The 25,356-nt window shown below is 36.9% G+C and overlaps 1 protein-coding gene across 5 annotated transcripts in view; it reads left to right on the forward strand.

Annotated features, from left to right (window-relative positions):
- Nucleotides 1-25,356, forward strand: part of PPARG (peroxisome proliferator activated receptor gamma) — a 136,674-nt gene that overhangs the window by 23,360 nt on the left and 87,958 nt on the right. For 3 of the 5 annotated variants that reach the window (XM_059940412.1, XM_059940411.1, XM_059940414.1), the window contains exon 2: nt 426-499. The exons of 1 other annotated variant lie outside the window; for it this stretch is intronic. The gene's annotated coding sequence lies outside the window, so the exon portion shown is untranslated. Of the gene's footprint in view, nt 1-425; nt 500-16,781; nt 16,816-25,356 lie in introns of those variants that run through there. One more of the 5 variants, XM_059940415.1, reaches the window with a different exon arrangement.

The following is a 25,356-nucleotide window of genomic DNA, read 5'->3' on the forward strand; positions in this document are numbered from 1 at the left end:
ATAAATGTAATCTTCGCTGTGTATAAATTTTATCAGTCATCTATCTCTTGACATTACTAACCCTTTTAAAATCTAGTTTTTCTTAAGTCTGCCCAACGTAGGTGTCTTTATTAATTTGACATAAAAGATGGATGAGACAAAGGACCTTGACTCATGATCAGTGACAGAACAGGAGAGTAGGCAAAATGAATCTAATCCATGTCTCTTTAGGAAGATTCTCCAGCCCTGAATGATTTACAAGTCAGTCTGTTGGTTGCTTCTAGAGAATACAAAGCATTCTAAGCTCAGGGAAAGCAAACAGTCATGATGAAATCCAACAGAGAAAATACATTCATTTGTGCTTGTGTATTTTGGTATCCTAGGTTGTCTAAGAATTTTGAATATGTGTGTATATTAAAAATCTTTTTTTCTTTTTAATTGTTCAGATTTGAAAGAAGCCAACTCTAAGCCACAGACATACAAGAAGGCCATTTCCTTAAGCAAGAGTTACCCTTTAACGGTAGGTAAACTCAGAATTTATTGTACTAACTTTGTATTTAGAAGAGTCTTTTTTAAAGAACATGCAAATGCTTCATAGTATTTTATTGTAAAATTTCTTAGAGAGCTTTTATTTTGACTATCAGAATACCTTCTACTGTATAATTTACCAGTCAGTGGAAGGAAAGCACAGTAACGTATTTGTCTAAGACAAAACGAAGATAGACAAAACAAAACAAACCTAGAGGTTGAGAAATAACACAAATCCTTAGAAATAAGTCTCAGTACAAGTACATTATATTAGGTACATGTGTTACTTGTAACTGAATTGAGGGAAAAATTAAAATATCTTTCCTGATTCTCTGTAGGCCATGCAACTATGATCCCAGGTCACAAAGGAGAAAGTAGCTTAATTTATCCAATGCCCGTACCTATATATTTTATTTGGGGAATTAAAATCCAGTACTATAGTTATTTATTTTATTGTTCAAATTATTCCAGCTCCCAATGGCCAAAACTGGAATAATTTGATAAATATAAATAGTTTGATAAATATAAATATACATATATCAAATATATTTGATAAATATAAATAAAATTTTTTAAAACTATAGCACTGGATTACAACCCCCAAAATAAAATATATATATACATGATTCCATACTGATATAAATAAATGACTGAATGAATAAATTGAAGGAGGAGAACTTTTCCTTACAGAAGAATTTAAATTAGTAAATGTTAAAGGAATAAGGGAAATGGAAAATTGCCACCAGAGAACCTCAGCAGCAGTTACTGCTACAGGCAGGGCCCACTGATGAATACTCAAATTAGAAGGTGAAAGGAGGAGCAGAATATGGACAGAACCTCAAAGTATCTCCCTTTAAATATTTATTAATTACGAAGAGAAAAGTAGTAACTTTAAGCAGAAGAATCCTGGCAGACACCACTTTAACCAAGTGATCCAGGTTAACAGGTTAATATCTACAGTAATAAGACATATTGAGCTTATATACCCCCAAAAAGGGCACATCAGGTCTTCAGTATTCTTCCCCAAAATTCATAACGACAGTTGAATCATGAGAAAATGTTAGGCAAATCTAAATAGAGAGACATTCTACAAAATACCTCACCAGCATTCTTCAACAGCGTCAAGGGCATGGAAGACAAGAAAAATCTGGGGAACTATACATTAAATATGTGCACTTTTCTGTATGTCAACTATACCTCAATAAAGCCACTTAAAAAAAAAAAGGAAAAGAGAAGACTGCGGAACTGGAGGAAATAAGGAGCAGTGGCAACAAAATGCAATGTGGGATCCTGGATTGGGTCCTGGAACTGAGAAAGGGCATGAGTGGAAAAACTGGTGAAATCCAGATAAAGCCATTTATAGTAGTGTGCCAATTTTCATTTATTAGTTTTCCTCATTGGGCTGTGGTTGTAAAATGTTAACAGTAGGAAGCCCGGTGAAAGTGACGTGGGAATTGTCTGGAGTATCTTTGCAACTTTTCTGTAAACCTCAAATTATTTCAAGATGAAAAGTTCTTTTAAAGTTACATTGGAGTCACTCATGTTGCAACTAATCATTCTTGTTAGACTTCTACTGATTTTTAGAGTGAGTTTCTGTTTGTTTGCCAACCTTAGAACATTCTTCTCATCAAGGATATTCCTTGAGCTGTTTCTTAATCCTGTCCATACACAGAGCCATCCTCACCTCCACAGGTTTGCTCTCCACTTAGTTCTCCAGCCACTTACTTCCAGCCCCTAGAAAACCTGTGAGTGGGGAAAAAAAACCCCACAAGGCTCCGAGTCCTCACAAACCACCTCTGAGCAAAATTTTTAGTTGGTGACGGTCAGGGTGTGATTTCAGTGTTCAAACCAAGTCTTCAGATTTCATTAATGATCTCTTGGTCCACCAGTCTTCTTTACCCAGGACAACATTTGAACAAGCACTTAGAATTAGTAGCCTTGTATTTGAATGGTGAAGATGAGAGAAGATCATGCTGTTTTTAGGTAAAATGTCTGGGAATTCTGTGAATATAAGCAGTACTAAGGGAACTTTGATTCTTAAAGGAAATCAATAGCTGTATAAAGTTTGCTTTGAAAATCAGTTTAACTTTAAAAAAAAAACAGATAAATCAAAAGACCAAACTCTTGAAAGACCAAAGTAAGGGGCAAGTATGTACTCTGGCGTCTGGAAATGAGTGTTTGGTCTGAATTCAAGCGTTTGGGCATGAAAAACAAAATGCTAAGTATTAAGAGTTCTTCCCTGAAGGGTTTTTGCCGGCAACTCTCTTATGTGTTCAACCAATTTTGGAAACTACACTAGTTCACACACTTCAGGCGAAACAAGAAAAAACAGAAGTGGCATCTAAAATAGTCAAATTCATAGAGACAGCAAGTAGGGTGGTGGTGACCAGGAGCTGGGAGGAGCGGGGGATGGGGAGTTAGTGTTTCAAGGGAACGTAGTTTCCGTTTGGGCAGATGAAAAAGTTCTGGATGGTAGTGATGGGTGCACAGCAGTCTGAATGTACTTAATGCCACAGAACTGTACATTTTTAAATGCTTAAAATGGTCAATTTTTATGTAATGTATCTTTTACCACAATTTTAAGAAATGAAAAAGAAATAGAAGTCTTCAGCAGTTCCACTCCACTTCTTTCCAGGGTGCCCAGCTATGAGGAGAATCTCTGCTTGGGGGGCATTTCTCCTTAGGAGGAATCTTTTTTAAAAATCTAGAGATGATTTCCTGGACATCATTTACCAACCGGCAGTTTAAATGGCCCCTATATCATAAATTGTGCAAGTAGAAAGGAACCTGGTACACAGGAAACAGTAGAGCTGGGTGGTTGGGAGAGTTGCTTGTGGGTTAATTTATAACTAAGACAAATGAATCTATAAAAAGAAGAAAAGCCCCATAAGAAATATGTTAACTGATGGTAAGGGAGAAAAAAAGGGTTTAGATAAAAGATATCTGAACTTGTTTGGTCCCAATGATTTTATGGCTGAGGAATTCAATTATAGGTGTACTGGGTGGAGCAAATCACAATTCTGTGAATTGCTAATAGGACACGACGATCTTTATCGTTTTCTGTATGTGCTCGCATGCAGAGTTCAGGCCTGCCCTCTGTAAATAAACTCTCTGCCTAGCTATGCTGCTGTGTATGAATTCAGGGCTGCAGGACTGGAACATAGATAGGGTTCTAAACTCTTAAAGGTGGGGAGGTGGTACAAACAGAAATAAGATTAGGAACTAGGACAGATAAATGACTTTGGCTTTTGAATTTGGGCCCTTGGGTTTGTTTCATTTTACATTAAATTCCTTTAAGACGTTTTTGTTACTGAAAAGCTGTGAAAATATCTTTTAAAATAAAAAGACCACACTTAATCACACATAAACTACTATTCTAACTTCTGTATAGTTTCTTTCAGTTCTGGTTGACCTGTATACATTTTTTAATTACTAGCGGTTACGGTATATGTAGCATTTCTGCTTCTTTCGCTGTTAGATTACATGTCTTTCTTCCTTTTTACCTGGCTTTCAGATGTCATAATGGCAACACAGTAGTCCATATTAGTGATATCACAGAATTTACTAAGCCAGTTTTCAGGTGGCTTCTAATTTTTTATTATTATACAATTACTGTTTATTATTACAGTTATATATAGTGAATATCTTCATGCACATATTTCACTTTTTAAAAAATCATTTTCTTCAGATAAATTGCTTTAAGAGGAGTTTCTATGTTAAAGGGTTTGAGCAACTATATTGCTCCTGCATTATTCATTTTTATGACATTTCACATTGCTCTGAGGATATATTAGTAGCAAAATGAACAAAAACATATTTCCAAAGCATATGTTTAAATGATTTCTGTTCATTTAAATCTATTATCATTTGGCTCTGGCTCTGTGTGTTTGACAGCGGAATGAGGGTGGAGAGTGAGGAGTTTTCACCAGTTGTTTAGAGATTAGCATAATATGGGGTTTGGGGTAGTTTTTGGTTTTTTGGATTGTGATGGGGGTGTTGTTTATGTTTTGGGTTAGGATAAAACTAACTTGGTTGCAGTGAAATTGCAGATGATTTCTTGAGGCTATACCAAATTTAAATCTAATTTAAAACCTGTGCTGCAGGTCCCTATGGCCTTTAAGTCTGCATGTTGCTAGTTGTTACAAAGGAATGATTACTTGCAAAAATGAAGGTTTAACAAAGTAGCACATCCAGAGAGAAGGATACAAATCAATTTTGTTAAAGGATTTATTTCAATCAAATATTTTTAATTTGTGGTTTAAATATTTGAGGTGACTAGTAATTTTAGAATAAAGATACAATGATAAGAGAAAATTTTAAAATGCAAAATCATATGGTTAAAGTGTACAATGAATAGAAAAAAGATTATGGGTGTTTGTTTTTCCTTTTTATTCTGAACGTTCATTTGGGAGTTAAGTGTTATAGTTAATGACATGAAATAGAGATTACAGCTTTTAACTACAATGCAGTGTATTGTATTTTTTAATATCAAATAAGCAACGTAATAACAACAATAAAGAACATTTTAAACGAAAAATTATCTGTAATCTTAACATCCTTATTGAAACTATTTTAATTTCTACACGTTGCCTTCCAGTTCTTAATACATATGCATAGATTTTTAAATATGTGTATGTGGTATTTGAGAAAGTAAATACACTGCTATCCCTGACCCTCACTGTCTATAAAACTAAGGGATTGTGATAAATGATTTCTAAATTATCTTTTCATTCAAAAACAATATTTTAAAACCTAGCTGTGTCTAAACTGTATAATAAATATCTTCTGGAAAAACATGTAAGTTGATCACAATGAGTACTATCTTTACTTAAAAACATTAGTCACTGTTATAAAATGTAGAGGGTTAATTCCTAAAAAGTAAGCTTAAAAGAACTTCTATGATATCAACAGTTTGTTAAACTGAAGAATGCATGGTGGGGGAGGGGTTTGATTATTTGAGACTCTTGAGTAATAATTTCAATAAAGCAGTGTTTGTTCTCAAGTAGTAATTTTAATAAAACCTACTGTACAAACGTCTGATAGAAGAGGATACTAAAAATTACTTTTGGCGATTACTTGATTTTCATTTATAACTGCACTTTCATTCTCATAAGAGAAAAAATTTTTTTAATATTTTTCTAATTTCTTAATTTTAATGTTTTCATGAACTAACAGTGTGTAAAATTATTGATTTTGGCAGGAAAAATGTACATCTTCCTATTCTCTCCTTCGATGATTTTGTTTACCTTTTTTAAAAAAATTGCCAATAATGAGCTCTGCAGTCCTAGCTGTAGTATGCTTAATTCTTTGGATACTCCCAGTAACTCATATGTTACCAATAATGTTCATAAATTCTGCCACAGTATCATATAGTAAGAGCTCAAACATTGGAGGCCACTAGTATTCCATGGACCATAATGTGAAGCAACTGTGATCTCTGTGTTATTCTAGTTGTTGTTTTGATTTTTTTTTTTCACACTTATGAACTCCTTGTCCTTCAGTCCAGATCCTGTGATCTGAAATCATTTAAATTATTAAAACCTTGATATTTTTAACCTTTTATACTCCCAGTAGACAGGACATAGGAAATTTAGTGACGTAAACATCTTTAATAATCTTTAAAAGTCATAAGACTTGGTAGCTGGGACAAACAATTAGGTATAAATTTCAGGGAAATACCGTAATGGCATGACTTGTTTTCTTTTGTTAGCAAGCCACTTGGCTTTCCTCTCAAACTCAAGGAATAAGTCGTGTGGCCCCCTTTTATGATTTCAGTTTCATCTGCATCACAGAAATATATGTTTCCCTGAGTTTACTCACTATAATTTGTGATTGCTATTTTTCTTATCTGCGAAGGAAGTACAACAGTTCCCACTGGGGAAATACCATGTTAAGTTGATCCTAAAATAAGAAATCTAAGGGAAAGGTCACATCCTAATAACTTGTGCAAATCTAAATTCCCATGGAGCTTTAAAATTATTTTGTAGCAGTAGAGTATTAACAATGTGTTGTTGAACTTCTTCCAGATAGCGTCATAAAATTGAGAGCACTTTTGTGTACAGAAATAACCACTGAAGAATAAGTACAATTGACAAGACCTAATTATTTTTAGTAATCCATTTTGAATATCCAGAGAAATCTAGCATGAATAATAAACCACAAAATGCTTTTTGTTACTTTCACTGAAAATATAAGGAGTATTATTTAGGAAGTATTATAATAATTATATACAAACAGAGAAAGTGATTTTACCAGCCCTGACCTCCCGTTATACTTTGGAAGAACCCTAAGTATGTAATTCTAGAGAGAGTTGCTGCTTCCGGGACACCTGAAAGTTGACACCTGAACATCAGGACACCTGGGTTGTAGTCTGTCCTTTTCTGCTAATTGCCAATCGCTTAAATATTCTGGACCTCAATTTCCTTACCTGTTAAGATATTGATTGTGAGGATCAAGTAAGATTAAATATATACAGTGCTTAGAAAATTTTTACAGCACTATATATCTTTAAGATATTACTATAATCATTGCCTTTAGTTTTCATCTTTTCCAAATGAGGAAATAAAATGCTTATCTGTGTGATATGGCATATGTTCAAAGAATCTCTGCAACTCTTCAATATCTCTGTAATATCTTTGTTCAGGAAAGGCATTAAGCTCTTTCACTGTGCTAATTCATTTTTAAAATTTTATTTTATGCACCTACATGAAAAGGGTGAAATGTAACAGATCTGTACCCTACCCCACATTCACCAGAAAAAGTGCTTATTGGAAGCAGTCCCACAAAGTAGACTAACTTCCTTTAAGTTCACATCCTTTTAAGAGCTGGGATGAGTGGTGGCTGGAATTTGATGAGGTGACTTGACTTTCATCCTAAGTGATGAGTGAAAGTTAACAATGTTGCCAACTTGTGTTCTCAATATGTGGAGTAACTATTCTCATCCTTTCATCCATCAGACTTTGGAATAATAGTAATAGCAACAGCAAGTAAGAGTCCAAGGAGAATAAATTCTTTGAACACTTCTGCTCCCTGCTGTAGTGGGGAACAAAATCTTTATGTGTGAACCTACTGATTGCTGCTATTATAAATTTGTTTTTCCAACTTTTTAATTTCCATCAATGTTGTCTTAGTTCAGATTTTCCTTATTCCTCACCTGAGTTATTGCAAATTGTCTCTCCGACTCAATGCACCATTTCCATTTCATCCTCCAAGTAGACAGAGTTCTTTCTCAAACACTGTGTTTGCATTTCACCCCCCTTCCTGGGAGCATTACAGACTTCGCGGTCTACCTCAACCTACCCCCTCAGACTCATTGCCTCCATTTGCGTCATGGATATCAGGGCTCGGCCACTCCAGATGGCTCATCAGTGTTTCTGTCACAGCACTGGATTCGTGCCTGGAATGTACCAATTATCGTATTGGGTTATCGTTGGTTTTGTAGTTAGTTTTATGGAGTGAGCTGCTTTTTTTTTTTTTTTTTTTTTAATAATCTCTTAATTTAGTCTTATTTTTTTTATATAAATTTATTTATTTTATTTATTTATTTTTGGCTGTGTTGGGTCTTCGTTGCTGTGCGCGGCATTTCTCTAGTTGTGGTGACTGGGGGCTACTCTTTGTGGTGCGTGGGCTTCTCATTGCGGTGGCTCCTCTTTGTTGCGGAACACGGGCTCTAGGCATGCGGGCTTCAGTAGTTGTGGCACGCGGGCTCAGTAGTTGTGGCTCTTGGGCTCTAGAGCGCAGGCTCAGTACTTGTGGAGCACGGGCTTAGTTGCTCCGCGGCATGTGGGATCTTCCCAGACCAGGGCTCAAACCTGTGTCCCCTGCATTGGCAGGCGGATTCTTAACCACTGCGCCACCAAGGAAGTCCCTGGAGTGAGCTTCTTGAAGACAGAGACTATCTTCTGGGTGTCCCTAGCACTTAAAACAGTTCCTAGCAAGGAATATGCAAGTGTTACAATTATAATGTAATTAAAATTAAATGATTAAGATATACTTTTATGTCTGCTAATTAAGCATAATGCTATTAGCATTCTTGCCTAAATGTTATTTTTAAATTTACCAATGAGAGATGCAAAACATGATGCAAAATTGAATTAAGAAAATTCTGTGATATAATATGTATTTTACAATTTTGTAGATTTAACTTCTGCATAGGTGGGGGCTGCCGCTGCTTCTCCTCTCCGTCCTCCCCCTTCTCCTCCTCCTCCTCCTTCTTCTTCAACTCCTCCTCCTCCTTTCATTTTTTAATTTTTTTGCAGATGTTGAAAATGAGTCCATAAAAGCACATAGATACCTTATCAGCTACTTTTTGCCTGTATAATTCAGGGGTGAGGAATGTTCAGCTCACAGACTTGTTATGGCCTTTCAATCTTCTATAGCATTTGAAGCAGGGCTGCTAAGTCAGGTAAAGGGCTACAACAGTTATTCGTACGGAGGTTTTATTGTTGTTGCTGTTCCTATTTGTATATGTTGTTTATTAAACAAGTATTTCCAAGCTACTTTTCTGTATCCAGCCCTGTTCTAGACAAAGTGGAATTAGGCCATTCCTCCCTCACAGTCTCGTTTCAAGGGCAATACCAACACAGACCACATGAAAGAATTAAATCACAGAGCTGGGTGATGTGTGTTTGAGGGAAAGCATATAGTGCAAGTTCATAGATGACAACACATCTGCAGAGCTGGAATAGTCAGTGGTTGTTTCACGAAGTGCTTGCACCTGAGCTGAACGCCGAAAGTGTGGATGCGGAAACATGAGAAGGAAGAGCTGGAAATTTTAAACATGAGGAGCATCATGGGGCAGGAATTTCAGGATGTCGGGGGCACATTGTACTCTAGAATCAGTGGGAGGTTCACGTAAGAGGGGAAAACGGCTGAGCTTGGCAGGATACAAAGGCTAGAGCGAGGAACTTGGGACTTTGTCTAGGAGGCATTGGGGAACTTGAAGATTTGGGGAGAGGGAAGTGGTGTGACAGAAGCTCCGTTTGGAAGGGACAAGTGAAAGAGATATTTTGATAATGTAAGATTTGGTGAGTGAATAAAAAAGAGGATGAAAGAAAAGAGTCAAAAATGAACTCTGGGCTGATGTATAGAGAGGTAGAAGAAATATGGGAGAGGGACTCTGTTTGGGGGAAGAAAGATGAGGTTGATTTCAGACTTGCTGAATTTGAAGTGAAGGTGGAGTATCTCAGTAAGCCCTAGAGAGAGGTGAAGATTCCGGACTGAACCCGTTTCGGAGGCCAGAACGAGACACGTTATTTTGGGTGTCATGAGCGTAGAGTGGAGAATGCTTCTCAAGAAGCAACACGCCGGTCAAGTTTAAAAGGGGAAGATGAGAGTGGCAAGGGTAGACAGGGTCATCACTGCCAAGCAAGGAGAGCTTGAAGAAGAGGAAAAGAACACAACCCTTAGTGCCTCCTATGGACCTGGCATTGTGTGAGCAACTTCAGGTATACAATCTTATTTCATCCTCATAGCAACCCTGTCACATAGGAATTATGATTACCCTCATTTTACAGATGAATAAAGTGAAGTTTAGCAGGTGAAATAACGTGTCTAAGGGCATACTGCCAGTGCCAGGAGGAATATAATTTAAACTGAGATCCTTCTGACTCCCAAGCTCACATATTTTTTTTTTACTGAAATATTGTAAAATGACAGTGAACTGTCAAGAAGAATTGAAAAAAAAGAGTAATGCCATTAACAGCTGCAAGGAGGAGATCATTGTTTAAGATTATAGTTTAAGTACAGTGGGAGGAAAGGGTATTTGGGGAGGTTAGAAGGTAATAGGTGGTATATGAATGGAGGGAGCGATTTTAGGCCACTGAGGACTGGGGCAGCCAATAGGACAGCTCTCCTAGAAAAGCTGAATCAAGGAAGGGAGGGAAGAGTGCAAATCAGTGGAGAAGGAGGAGGTAGTACAGGGCTGAGGGCTCAGAAAAGACATTAAGAAGAGGCAGACCCTGTGAGAAAAGACTGCTTCCACTAAGTTTGGAGGTTAGTGTCACAGTGGAGACCAGAGGGAGGGTAAAGGAAAAAGGTATCAGATAAAGATTTTTTTTTTTTAATTTCCTTTTTTTTTCCTATTTATTTATTTAATTTTTTGGCCGTGCCACACGGTATGTGGGATCTTAGTTCTCCCATCAGGGATCAGGGATCGAACCCAGGCCCCCTGAGTTGGGAGTGCGGAGTCTTAACCACTGGGCCACCAGGGAAGTCCCCTATTTAGTTGTTTATTTATTAAAGAATATTTTTTTAATTTAATTTATTTAATTTATTTATTTTTGGCTGTGTTGGGTCTTCGTTGCTGCGCGCGGGCTTTCTCCACATGCAGCGAGCGGGGGCTACTTTTCATTGCTGTGCATGAGCTTCTCACTGCCGTGGCTTCTCTTGTTGCGGAGCATGGGCTCTAAGCGCGCGGGCTTCAGTAGTTTGTGGCACGCGGGCTCAGTAGTTGTGGCTCACGGGCTCTAGAGCGCAGGCTCAGTAGTTGTGGCGCACGGGCTTAGTTGCTCCGTGGCATGTGGGATCTTCCCGGACCAGGGCTCAAAGCTGTGTCCCCTGCATTGGCAGGCGGATTCTTAACCACTGTGCCACCAGGGAAGCCCAGTTATTTATTTTTAATTGAAGTGTAGTTGATTTACAATGTTGTGTTGGTTTCAGGTGTACAGCAAAGTGATTCAGTTATACATATATATATTCCTTTTCAGATTCTTTTCCCTTATAGGTTATTACAAAATACTGAGTATAGTTCCCTGTGCTATACAGTGGGTCCTTGTTGGTTATCTGTTTTTTATAAAGTAGTGTGTATATGTTAATCCCAAACTCCTAATTTATCCCTCCCCACCCCCGCCTTTCCCCTTTGGTAACCATAAGTTTGTTTTCTAAAACATAGATTTTTTTAAAGCACTAGTTGTAATGATACCTCCAAAGTTATAACTTACTTGGAAAAAAGCACATAAAAATAGACATGGTGGATACGTGACCTTAATCAATCACTTCCCCTCTTCTGGCCTCAGTTTTCCTGGACGTTGACAGATTAGGATAGAGAAGACAAATGGGTCTCTAAGGACCCTTCCAATACTTAATTTTCTAAGCATTGTGGAATGCGACAGCCTTGATCTGTTCACAGAGAGGGCAATCATATAGCTTTATATATCAAAGGAACTTGTAGGAATAACTAAAATTAGAGATACAAAGGAAATGTTTAGAAATTTAAGTCCTCAATTCAAAATTTCTGCCTGTATCCCTTTTCCCCCTTATTAAAAGTTATTAGAATGTCAGTGTGTTATTAACTGTAAACTCTTGAAGGCAAGGACCTCTATCCTGTTCTCTGATATGTCCTCAGCATCGAGCATAATGCTTGATACATAATAACAATTCAATAAATACATATTAAATGAATGAAAGTTGAATTACAAAATAAAGTGTTGACACTAAATAGGCTTCCTGTGCTTTTTCTCCCCTTTGGTCTCCCTTCTCCATGACAATTCAGGCGTGTGTTAATTATGTCAAGATAGTCACTTTTCAATGTATCTGTATCATTTTAATTGTTTTTTTCATTTGGTTACTATGTTGGTTTTTTGTAGAAAGGGAACTATACTTGGTGAATTGACTGACAGTTAATGGAAGTCAGCGTTTTTCAAAATGATCTTTTGTAGAAACTTACAAATTAATTAGTAATCTAGTTTCCCATCTTTTGTCAGTTTAAATTTTACCAAGAATATTGCCTTCATTAAAAGGAATCGTGTTCTATATTATGGAGGGAAAATGATTTAAAGAAAAACAGAAATCTATTCCTGAACAAATTTAGTGATGCTGGTGTAAGAAAAAAAAAAGCCACAAGAAATCATCCCAAATTAGCAATGCTTCCCATCTTAAACACATGATTTCAGTTGTCCATAGCTAGCTAAAGGTTACAAAATGTCACCATAATACCCTTTACTTCCTTATGAGTTCTTGCTTTCCCCCCCCACTCCCAAATATGGTAGATGGAGTTGTAAAAACCCTGAAGTATGACAATATAGTTTATTACACTTTTAGCTAGAAGTATTCTGCCAAAATGAGCTGAGAAATAGAAGAAATGGATTTAAATTTACAGCAGTCCAGTGAGACAGAATATACTTTTTCCAGACCACTCAACCAGCAAGCCAGTTTGTAACTTTAATGCTTCGTACATTGGAAAAGTTGCAGTTGTAACAAAATCAACAGAAATATCTCTGGCTAATGTACTTCAATGCGAAGATTGACTGCAGGAATATTTTTCCAAATGCATACTTTTATAGACTTTATACTACTTTCCAGAATATTATCAGTTTTACTTAGTACTACTTTGGGAATTACTGATTCTTATCTCTCTGGTAGGAATTAAAACCAGAGCTGACATTTCACTGTTAGCAGACTCTGTCTTCAGCGATCTGGTGACCTGAAGATATCTGACTCTCTTTCATTACCAAGCTTCAAGTCTGCAGATTGTCATTGGTCTTCCCTTTCCCTGAGATAGAGATTAAGACTATTTGTTTACATGGGATACATGAAAATGCTGACTTTAATAAATGGCTGTTTGATTCTTGGATAGAAACTGAAATATTGGGCAAGATAACCAAGTATCCAAAAATTGAATGATCAGTGGAAGCTTTACAGTTATCTTGGGTTTTGAGTCAAGATAGTAAGTAGCATAGCTTATAGAATCAGCCATCCTATGAAAACATGAACATGAAGGAAGATTGATTTTTATTTCTCCTTAAAAGTTTGTTCAGTTTTAAGTATTTGCTTATTTTTTTCAAAATATGCACTCTCACCATATTATTTTGAGTGACCAATTTACTGTGGTATACGAACAAGTTGTGTTGAAAGAGGTTCTCTTGTAATTTGAAATATGAGAGGTAGAGTGAAAAGAATCAAGTGGTAAAAGAGAAGGAAACTGGATGTTTTAACCCAATTTGCTTCTTCCTCTTTGGACTGCTGTTGATTTTATTTTAGCCGTTCTGTTTGCCTGAGCATAGGCAGTGTCACCACTCCTGTTACAATCTTCTGTACTTAGAGAGTTAGAACCACCTATAAATCAGTAGACTGAGCGGAATCTTGGCAGATGAGGTCTCCGTCAGGAAACAAGCATTTTGTTTATATTTAGGCGATTCGAGAACCTGGCCTCTGGGCATTCAGTAAGAAGTCAGGGAAGGGAAGCCACGAAGAACAGAATATTTATTATGAATTGGTGTCACCTTTCTGCACTCAGGGGTTTAATTCCAAACAGCCTGAGAAAAACTAAAGATACTTCTCTTTCTACTTACTTGGCAAGTTTTTTAAGAGAGTGAGCAGCCCAAATCAAAAGAGAAGGAGGACCACAGCAGAGCATGTAAGATGGCAGCTGGCATGCATGCTTTTTTGGCTCTGTTGAGTAAGGTCACAGACCCAAAGTCTGAAGAGGTAGTAAGAGGTCATTGTTCACAGTACAGTTGACTTACATTTGGGAAAGTCCTTTGAAACATATATTCATGTCATAAAAGAGGTGTTAAAAATCCCAGTATCTTTCAGCCAAGAATGGCACTTGCTTCCATCAGAATCACTCATCAAGTTAAAAAACAAAGCAAACAAACTGAACAAATAAAAATAATTCTTTAGCATCTAAATAGCACTGGCAAAGCTCTGTTGTTTCTTGCAAAACACTGTAAGGTAAAAATAGGAATAAATAGTATTATTTTCTGCTCTTAGAACCTACAGGGGAGAACAATTGTGCTCTAACCTTTCTCTCCTGGATGCTGATAGCCACTTAATCATCTATTATCACCTCTGCTAGAAGGGGATAAAAAGGGTAATAGGAAATCAGCATATTTAGATTTACAGTTCAACTTTTTTCAGTTATCCTTGAAGCCTTTAACATTCATCGCTAAGGATGATTAATAATTAACTTGAGCCATAGAATTAAAGTTTGTACTACTTGATAGGTATAAACCAGTTGCGGAGAGCTCCATAATTCCTAAAGAAGCAGGTAGAATAGGGGATTAATCATACACTTCTTACTGATAGTTCTTGAGGTCCTTGACTGTAGAACAAGTTTTCCTATTAAAACAATATGTTGTATATTTCATATCTCTATTAGATCATTAACAGTTTAGCAATTTAGATGTCCACTCAGTAAATGACAAGCTGCCCATCTTCTTTCACTTTTTATTTATCATGGTAAATATATATGTAACAAAATTTTGACATTTTAACCAATTTTTTTTTTTAACATCTTTATTGGAGTATAATTGCTTTGCACTGGTGTGTTAGTTTCTGCTTTATAACAAAGTGAATCAGTTATACATATGTTCCCATATCTCTTCCCTCTTGCATCTCCCTCCCTCCCACCCTCCCTATCCCACCCCTCTAGGTGGTCACAAAGCACCGAGCTGATCTCCCTGTGCTATGCGGTTGCTTCCCACTAGCTATCTATTTTACGTTTGGTAGTGTATATATGTCCATGCCACTCTCTCACTTTTAAGTATACAATTCAGCGACATTAATTACATTCACGGTGTTGTGCGACCAACAGCCCTATCTATATCCAAAACTTTTTCATCACCTCAAACAGAAACTCTTTGCCCATTAAACAATTAACACCTCATCACCCATCCCTCAGCCCATGGTTCTCTAGTCTACTTTCTGTCCCTATGAATTTGCCTATTCCAGTTATGTGGGATCATACAATATTTGTCCTTTGGTATATGGCTTTTTTCACTTAGCACAGTGTTTTCAAAGTTCATCCATGTTAGAACATGTATCAAGAACTCCGTTTTTATGGCTGAATAATACTCCATTGCATGTATATAACACATTTTGTTTATCCATTAATCTGTTAATGGACACTTGGGTTGTTTCCACCTTTTGGCTATTGTGAATAACGCTGCAGTGACCATTCAAGTGTTCAAGTATCTTTTTGAGTCTCTGTTTTCAATTATTTAGGGTATATATACCTAGGTGTAGAATTGCTGGCATATTTGGTAATTTTGTATTTAACCTTTTGAGGAACTGCCATACTGTTTCCACAGCTACTGTACTTTTTTACATTCTCACCAGCAATGTACAAGGGTCCCAGTTTCCACATCCTCCCTAACACTTGTTACATTCCATATTTTTTTTATTATAGCCATCCTAGTAGGTATGAAGTGATATTTCATTATGGTTTTGATTTGCATTTCCCTGATGACTAATGATGACGAGCATCTTTTCATGTGCTTATTGGACATTGGTATGTCCTTGGAGAAAGGTCTATTCAAGTCCTTTGCCCATTTTTTAGTTGAGCTGTTTGCTTTTTGCCTTTTTATTGTTCTTCTCTCACTTTTTATTTTCTTACACACTTCTTTATATAATCAAAAAGATCATTTCGTTTGAGCCCAGAGAAATGCTTTCTATCTGCCTTTCATTGCCACATATGTGGAATTAAGGTTGAATGCTTCTCATCCTGCTGCCAAAATTAGTACCTGAGAATCTGTCTCTCTTAAAATGAAAGAATTTTTCGACATGATTTGATGCTATGGAATTCCTTGTATTCTCTCCCAAATCGCAGTTTAATGAGCCCACATGTAGGGGATGATTCACTAAGAAGTACTCAGGAAAATAAACATCTACTTTCCTAGAATGATTTAATTTTAGACCTGGAAGAGACCATCTCTTTCTCAAACTGGGATCCACAGATTTTTGGGGATCAACAAATATATTCTTGGGCTTAGAGATTTTCAGAATTTAAAAATATTGCATTGGGGGCTTCCCTGGTGGCACAGTGGTTAAGAATCCGCCTGCCAATGCAGGGGACATGGGTTCGAGCCCTGGTCCAGGAATATCCCACATGACGCAGAGCAACTAAGCCCGTGTGCCACAACTACTGAGCCTGCACTCTAGAGCCCACGAGCCACAACTACTGAGCCCATGTGCCACAACTACTGAAGCTCGTGCACCTAGAGCCCGTGCTCCGCAACAAGAGAAGCCACTGCAGTGAGAAGCCTGTGCATTGCAACGAAGAGTAATCCCCACTCGCTGCAACTAGAGAAAGCCTGCACACAGCTACGAAGACCCAACACGGCCAAAAATAGATTAAAAAATTATTAAACACACACACACATACACACACACACACACACACAAAGCATCCCATTGCTTTAAAAAAAAAAAGTAAAAAAAAATATTGCATTGTTATATCAACAGTAATCTAAAAGGTCTTTATAAAGCCCAGATTTCACAATTTAAGGACATTTTCCTGGTTTCTTACATTAGTTTTCTCAACTTGGGGATAGAGGACCTCTGGGGAGTCTGAGGACACAACCTTGGCAGGTCTGTAAAATTTTTTTCTGCCTTTATTTTCTTATTTTTTATTTTTAAATTTATTTATTTATGGCTGTGTTGGGTCTTCCATTTCTGTGTGAGGGCTTTCTCTAGTTGTGGCATGTGGGGGCCACTCTTCATCGCGGTGCGCGGGCCTTTCACTGTCATGGCCTCTCTTGTTGCGGAGCACAGGCTCCAGATGCACAGGCTCAGTAGTTGTGGCTCATAGGCCTAGTTGCTCTGCGGCATGTGGGATCTTCCCAGACCAGGGCTCGAACCCGTGTCTTCTGCATTAGCAGGCAGATTCTCAACCACTGCGCCACCGGGGAAGCCCTTGTTCTGCCTTTAAAATGGACCCACACATTAGTGACGCTTAAGAAACTCTGATCAAATTCAACTCCTCTCCTTTTACAAAGGAGGCCTAGAGAAGTTAACTGACTTCCCAGAATAACACAGCAAGTTAATAAGACCAACCAATACCGAAACTCTAGTCTTTAGTCCGGTTCCTTGTGCTCATATGGGGATGCTGCAGGGATCATGTCTTCATTGGGTTTATAATGTAGTGGGGAAGGCAGACAGTGAGCAAGTAATAACTAAAACGGTGAGTGCTACGAGGGAGGAAAAGGGTAATGAGTTGTTTGGAATGATTCCAGGGTGATTTCACCTGATCTTAGGGTTTGGGGAAGTGATTTTTATGCTGATAATCGAAGAGAGAATAGGAGCCAGCTTAAGAAAGGAGTCAGCTGAGAGAAAAAACGATGTTACAGAGGAAATTGTGTGTGAAGGCTCTGAGTGGAGAAAAGCATAGTTTAACTGGAGAAAAGGACTGGGAAGAGGCTTCAAAGCTAAACAGGGATTATTCAAAGCAGCTTGGATTTCAGACAATCAGGAGTCAATATAGATTTTAAACAGCGGAATGACATAATCTGATTTGAACTTTAAGAGGTCAGTCACTCTGGCTAAAGTTGCAGAATTGATTGGAGAGGAGATAAGAGCCGATTTAGGGAGACCAGGTGGGAAGTGATGTGTGAAAGAGATGGGAGTAGTTTGGACTGGGATTGATAGCAGAGAGGGCTGAGAGAAGTGGCTGAATGTACTTACCAGGTAGAATCAGAAAGACGTGGTGACCGACCGGATGTGGGTGTAAGAACAGTCCGTCGTGACTCTCTTTCGTGATTTGGCATGATCAGCTGGGAGACTGGTGGGGCCATTTACGAAGGTAAGGCTCACTGAAGAAGACCAGTTCTGGGGATAGGTGATAGATGCAGTCTTGGACCTGTTGAGTTTGAGTTGCCTATGACATATTTCAATGGACATATCAAATAGGTATTTGTACGTAGGCCTGAGGCACACAAGAGGCCACAAGGACAGAGATAGAGATTTGGTCTCAGTATATCCTTGATCTTTGAAGCCTTCTGTAATGAGATTGCTGAGGGGAGAGCGTAGAGAATTGGAAGAATGAAGAGCCTTGAGGGAGAACCAGATTTCTTGGTAGGACCATTGGTATCTCAGGAGCCGAAAAGAAGAGAAACAGTGGAAGAAGGGCCAGGACCCAGGGGTCTGCTCTCTGATGGAAAAGTCAAATGATTAGTTCCACAAAATATCTACCTACCTTACATGCTGAGATAGTTTTATGCTACTAATTTCAAGTTAAACATTTTTCCAATTCTTTTTCCAGAAGGTAGGCATGTGAAATGTTGATGAACTGGGATGTACATTGTTCTTGGTAAATTGAGTTTCTGGTCAACTCAGTCAACCAGAAAGCCCTTTTCATTTCTGGTTATGTAAAATCCTTCTTAAACACAGTAAGCCATTTTTCTGTCTTGGTAATTATTGTGGGATGAAATAAAATTTAAATAGAATTTAGGTAACTCAATGAATTGATGATTCAGGAACTCTTAATGTCTTAGTTTCATTTTGAATAGCAAATAACATTTTACTGAAGATATAGAAAATATTGAAGATTATCTCCAGAAATGCTCTGGAAGCTGCTTTTAAAAACAAATCACTTTTTTAACTGCCTTTTTTTTCTTAGCATTTGTCCATTTTTTCTAAAGGTATAGGAACAACTTTCAGTACATCAAGAGCTTTTGATAGTTGATGAAAATTATATTGCGTTTATTTTTATGTGGATGTTTATATAATTCTAACCTAGTAGAACCAGGTATATCAGTACATTCCTCAGCGTTGTTAATTTCATCAATATGTGTACTCTTTGATCACTGGCCCCATATGTAATGCAGCTATTTCAGAGTCATTCTGCTGACATTACAGATATGCATATGCGGGCAGTAAAGAGCAATGTGAAAAGTTACATCTATATCAGGTTTGCGTAAACTAAGTCATGAGGCAACTGCCCAGGGGATCTTTCCAGTGGTAATAATACCAAAGTGAATCTTTTAATAAAGTAAAATGCCCTTTAAAATGTGGTCTGGGGAGAAGGAAACTAATATCTGTGGTTACTCTGTGCCAAGCAGTTCTAAGTGCTTTGCATACACTATTTCTTTCAATCCTCACGACAATTCTGTTTTACAAATGCGGCCACTGGGACCTAAGTACTTTGCTCAGTGTTACACCCCAGTACATGGTGATACTGGGATTCTAATTGAAGTTTATCTCATTTTAAAGCGAGTATTCTTTCCATTTACACCTCTGCTCCTCCCTGGAAGTCAGGAGACCTATATTCTAGCTCCTGCCACATCCTCTAACTATGTAACCTTGGATAAGCCACTTACTAGACTCCTATACAGCATGATAATGTTGGCATTCACTTTCTCCCAGACAGACTTTTGCTCTTTCCCCTTGTCTAGAATGCTCCTCACTTCCTGTCCAGGTGTTCATTCATGCATCATTAATCCATTCATCAGTGGGTCAGACAAAAATAGTCTTTATCCATACAATAATGGAGGTTCTCTGACATAGCTATGAATAAATATATCCATAGCTTTATAGGCTATAGATACATGGTCACTGTTTTTCAGGAGGCATGCTCTCGTCATATCTACATCTTGCTCATGTATAAGCCATAGCTGAAATCCCATTTCTTCCATGAACCATCCCATCTTGATACTCTCTTCTGAGCCCCTGTGAAATTGAGTCATTTTTCCATGTATTTGGCAAATCACCAGGTGCTACCTTGTGACACCTCCTCTGTCATTGGCTGAAATTCTTATTCACATCATGAATCATTACTTAACTTTTCACCTGTTTGCAGCTTGTTTCTCCAACAAGATATGAATTCCTTAAGGGCAGGCTGAGACTTCTCTGTATTTCCCACAGTGTCTTGTAAATAGCAAAGTTTTTGACTGGGTTCATTCAACAAATGTTTGTTGATTTGGATTAAATTTTTTAAGTTCAGATTTTACTTCCTGGTCAACTGATCTTGGCCAAGTCACGTAGCTTCCTTGAGCCTCAGTTTTCAATAAAATGGAAATAATTCCTACCTCTCAAGATTAAATAAATAATATATGGAAAAATGCTTTGGGCACTTTAAAAGACTATACAAGCCTTATATATTTATTATACTTTGTGGTGAAAAATCACCCTGTCCTGAATTCCTTCATTAGGTCCTTCATGTCCCAACATTTACTTTAACTGTTCACTTGATCTACTTTTATCTCCCTTGTCCTACCATATTGCTCTCTACAGTTTAACATCTTTATTTGCTCCAAGCGTAGTTCTAAACTTTTTCTCCTTTATTTTGGGTATTCCCAAATCTTAGTCTTATTTACGAATGTGGATGTAAATGAACTGTCCTCAGACTACCTTATCTGATGGGTCACAAGGTCCCTCACACTGAAAAACTGGGAGTAATAGAAATTACTGTTAATTTTCTTTCAAGGTAGCTTAATCCATTCACTTGCAGTTTCAGATTGATATAAAGGATTTGTTGTTAGGAGCTTGATATTGAGATTTTTTTTAATCTATATTAGAACTTTGTATATTCTCCAAAGTATATGTTAGGACTGGTACCATACAAGCCTGTGTTGCCTTAGGTCATGTTTATGGAACCTTGGCAAATTTAGTAAGAAACCCCAAATACAGTAATTTCAATAGCTAAATCTTGTGATTAAGATTTCCCAAGTGTTAAGAATTTACTGAATTGAGTTATTCTGGTCTTTGCTACTTTTGGTGCTTTGGTTAATTGTAGCCATCAAACCAAACTTTATTTTACTATCTTCATTGAAGTAAGCTTTTTTGAGCATTTAAAAATTATTTTTAATAGGATCATTGTTTCCTCTAGCTTTTCTAGAGTGTGGTTCCTACGTGGGTAATGTCTGTCCATCTCTTGGAAACCTTGAAATAAATACATTGACTACTGTTATTGTTATTTATGTTGAAAGATATTAAAATGAGATTTGTAATCCAAATGGGCATTACTTACTTCACATCTGATTCCTTGAAAAGTGGCCAGATGCAACAATTCTTAATGCAAGACAGCCTGGGGCACAACCTTTGCAATTCCCACCCTCCTTTGCAAAACAGCTGCCCTGTGTGAACCTTTAACATGAAAAAAGAAGAAGAAAAAAGAAACAAAGAAAATTTACTTCACATTTAATTATAAATTTCCAATAGAAGTGTGAATATAATTCCTACATTTAAGAGCTAGCAACCATTGGAAGTGGAAGGCAATGTGAAAATATGGCAGCACTGACCTAGTTTTTAGTTGTCAGGACCAAAGACATCATGAAACCTCTCTCCTCTCTTTAAATCTCCTCACTTTGCTTAATTTTAAAGTGATTATATGTCGTAGTGGCCTGGGACAGTCTCAGTTTATGCCTTTTGCCCTGTTTCACTCTTCAAAGTGCTCCAGTTTGGGCAATTAAATATATGGCCATTTTATTGAATCCCTGAGACACTAATCAGGAAGGCTAAGGAGTGGGAATGATGAGAACGAATTAAAGGGACAGTGATCTTCAGGTTGAGGCAGTGCTGAAACCAAAAGGCTGCTGATCAGCATTCTCAGTAACGAAGGTGAAAGCTGAGCTAGAAATTGATTTGTGAACAAATTCTGAACATCACAAGATCCACCAGATTAATGCTGGTTGCTCGTAGGGAGCGTGGAAAGGCGGAGGACAAGAACCAGGTCAGGTGCTTGTGGTATCTTTTATGCAACACCAACGTTAGACTTCCTGTCTGAGGTTTTCCAAGCTGAGTCCCTCACCTCTTGACGGTCTTTGAGGAGTAGTGATGCTGGTAGCTAGTAGAAAGACTTCAAAGAAAAAAATAGATGGAAGATAATAGTTCTTTAGAAAAATAGAAACACATTATTCTTGATAGCTTTCATCTTCTTTGAAAAGCTTAGCTAAACGTTTCTGCCATTTACCTTAATAATCTACTTAGAAATTTAATTGTATCAACTATAAAAGGCTGGCTTTTGATATTCTCTTTTAAAGAGTCCTCAGGATTTGACAGCTATTTTTTTTAATACTCAATTGTTGCACAGTGTCATTATTTGACTTAAAATAACTTTTTAAATTCTAAGAGTAATAGCTACTATTGAAAAAGATGCAGAAAAATATAAAGCAAAAAATAAGTACTCATAATCCTGTCACCCTGAAGTAACTAATGTTAACACTATAGCATAGTTCCTTTCAACTTTCTTACACATATATATTTTTAAATGTTTATTCAATGAAGGTCTTGAATTATAACCTTATGGAAAATGCTTTTAGTATTCTGGTAACAATAGGAAAATAATATCTTACGTTTACATAGAGCTTTAAAACGTGTAAAGTTCTTTTATATAGTAACATATTTAATCCTAATAATATCGCTGTAAGGCAAGGCAGATATTACTTCCTCTTTTACATATGGGGAAATTGAAGGTCAGAAGTGCTCAGTGATTTGCCCAAAGACATTGGTAAGTAGTAGAGCCTTGATTAGAACCCTGGGCTCCTTCATAGTCCAAGACTCTTTCTATGTACAACTTGAGAAATTAATTATACTAGAACTTTTAAGTCCTCCAAAACAGACTCAGGTCTAAAGAACTAATTATGAGAAACTGATTCTTCAGCTGGGAAAAGAAAGTAAGGAAGAGGAGTGTTGTGTTTGAAGAATGGCCTTTAGGTTTGTAGAGGGGCAGTATTCAAAGAATGATAACCATCTTTCTTAGAACCTCTTCTGAAAGTAAAACAAGGGGGCTGAGCTTCTTGGGGACATGTGAGTTTGGGGTAGGGAACTTTCCTGAAGGCCTTTGAAAAGACAGTGTACTATCTGTTTGGAATTAACAGTCAATCAGGTCTTGAACCTCTAATGCTATATTAAGAACAATAAATGAAATAAAAGGCATACCCTCTTATGTTTTCAAAGGACTTAACAGTATACCTGGAGGAATAAAACAAACATGTGAAACAACTCAGCTGTAAATTATGTGGTCTTGACTCTGTGTATAATGAGTTATTAGGGGTAAGAACTAATGAATTGGCATTTAAACAGCATTTACTTTGCGCCTATCAAGAAAAACATATCATTAAGTGTTGTGTCATACATAAGATCAGGAAGCCAGAAACAAGTCCTGGTGGATGACAGAAAATAGGAATATACACATTCACTTACACGTTAATAAAGCCGCTCAACATTTATTGAGCACCTGCTGTATACCACAGGTACATAGGAGTGAGTAGATACATCCTTTTGAATAGAACTTAAGATATGTGTTAGGAAATAGTGAACAATAAGGTGAGTGAGTGGGTGGGTGTCTGGGCAGATGGTAGCAATAATACCATTAACCTGTTAATAATCGGTTAGGCATGATTCTGATTAGGGACAAGAGTTTACAATAGCTGAGCTCTTAACCCTTAAAATATATTGAATGGAAGAGTTAAAATAAAATGTTAGAAGTCATCTAATCTACTCTCCTTTCCTTGTCTCAACTTTATAAATGGGGAATTCAGACCAGAGCCATTGTGACTTGCGTAAGTTCATAAATGGAGTTAGTGGCAGAACTGAAGGTTGAACCCTGGTCTTCTGTTTTTTTCCAGTTACACTATTCTGCCTCTTGACTCTTGAATTTAGCTAAACATCTTTTCCTTCTCCCTTATGCCAACTGTATGAATATCAGATCTTAGATCCTAAATTAAAGGTTTGGATTGTAATCATTACTCAGTCATCGGTAGAAAAATATGATATAAAAAATGAATCTGTTTCATTTCTCAATCTCAGTAGATGTCTTATTTATGAAATGACTAAAGGCTCAATGAGATTAACAATATACAACCTGGAATAAATGTTTTGTAGCCATGGCAGTGAAAAGCCTATATTTTAGACCCAGCTCTATCACTAACTAGCTGTATAATTCTGCGTTAAGTCCTGTCACCTCTTTTTTCTTTATTTATAAAATGAGAGGCTTAGAAACTCTTTAAAGTTTGGTTCAGTTATTTTATATAGCTGTATCTTATTACTACTTGAGTAAAGCACAGATTTCTTTTAAGGAAAGAAATTTCTTATGATTCTCAGTGTTCACATAATTTTTATTATAATGTAACTGAAATTTGCTCAAAACTAATTATAAATTGTTTATGCCTATAGCTCTTATATGCAACCAAAACAAATTAAATAACATGTTTAAAAACCCTTAACATTCAAATTAACAGTCCAAAATGGAAATGACTGCTATAACACATGCTTTTGGGGGTTCTACACCCTGTGCTTCTCAATGCCGTGTATATGATTAAGTTCTCCCTCTACTTTTCTCTTGTTGAACTCTTCTGTAAAACAGTCCTTCCTACAGTATTAACAGGTCTCGTTTGGCCTTCACTTAACTCCAGTGAATCACTTACATATTAAAAGTCTACCTTTGTCCTTCCATCCTTAATCCTGGACAACTAAAGTAGTAGTACTGGGAACCAATGAAATCATAAATACAAACTGTGGCACTGAACTGATAGTAAGTATTCAGTTAAAAAAAATCATCCAGATAATCTAAAATATGAATTTTTACAAGTTTTCTGTCATTACAATGAAAGAAAAATTGAAAATGTAGGATTAAAAACTTTTAATCAAAAAATTGAAACAATTTAAATGTCCATTAACTGAATGGATAGACAGAATATGGTATACTCATACACAGCCTGGCCTCGATTATTCAGCAATAAGAAGGAACTTACTACAGATACATGCTACAAATGGATCAAAAACATTATGCTAAGTGAAAAATCCAGACAGAAGAGACCATGTATTGTATGATTCCATTTATACAAAATACTCAATAAAAGCAAATCTATAAAGGTAGAAAGTAGATTAGTGGCTGCCTGGGGGAGGTGGGAACTGGGATTGATTGTAAATCAGCATGAGAGATCTTATTAGGTGATGAAAATGTTCTAAAACTGATTTATGGTGATTGTTGCAAAACTCAGTAAATTTACTAAAATTTATTGAATTGTATACTTACTTGAACTTTATGATATATAAAATATACCTCAATAAAGTTGTTTTTAAAAAGCTTTTATAAAGCTTTTCTTCTAGGACTTCTTAAGACTATACATCTATGGATATCCCTCCCCAGAGTAAGGAGACCAGTTGAAAATATATTGGTTTAGTGGAATTAGA

This window comes from Balaenoptera ricei, chromosome 11, assembly GCF_028023285.1.
Source record: "Balaenoptera ricei isolate mBalRic1 chromosome 11, mBalRic1.hap2, whole genome shotgun sequence".
Classification (NCBI taxonomy): domain Eukaryota; kingdom Metazoa; phylum Chordata; class Mammalia; order Artiodactyla; family Balaenopteridae; genus Balaenoptera; species Balaenoptera ricei.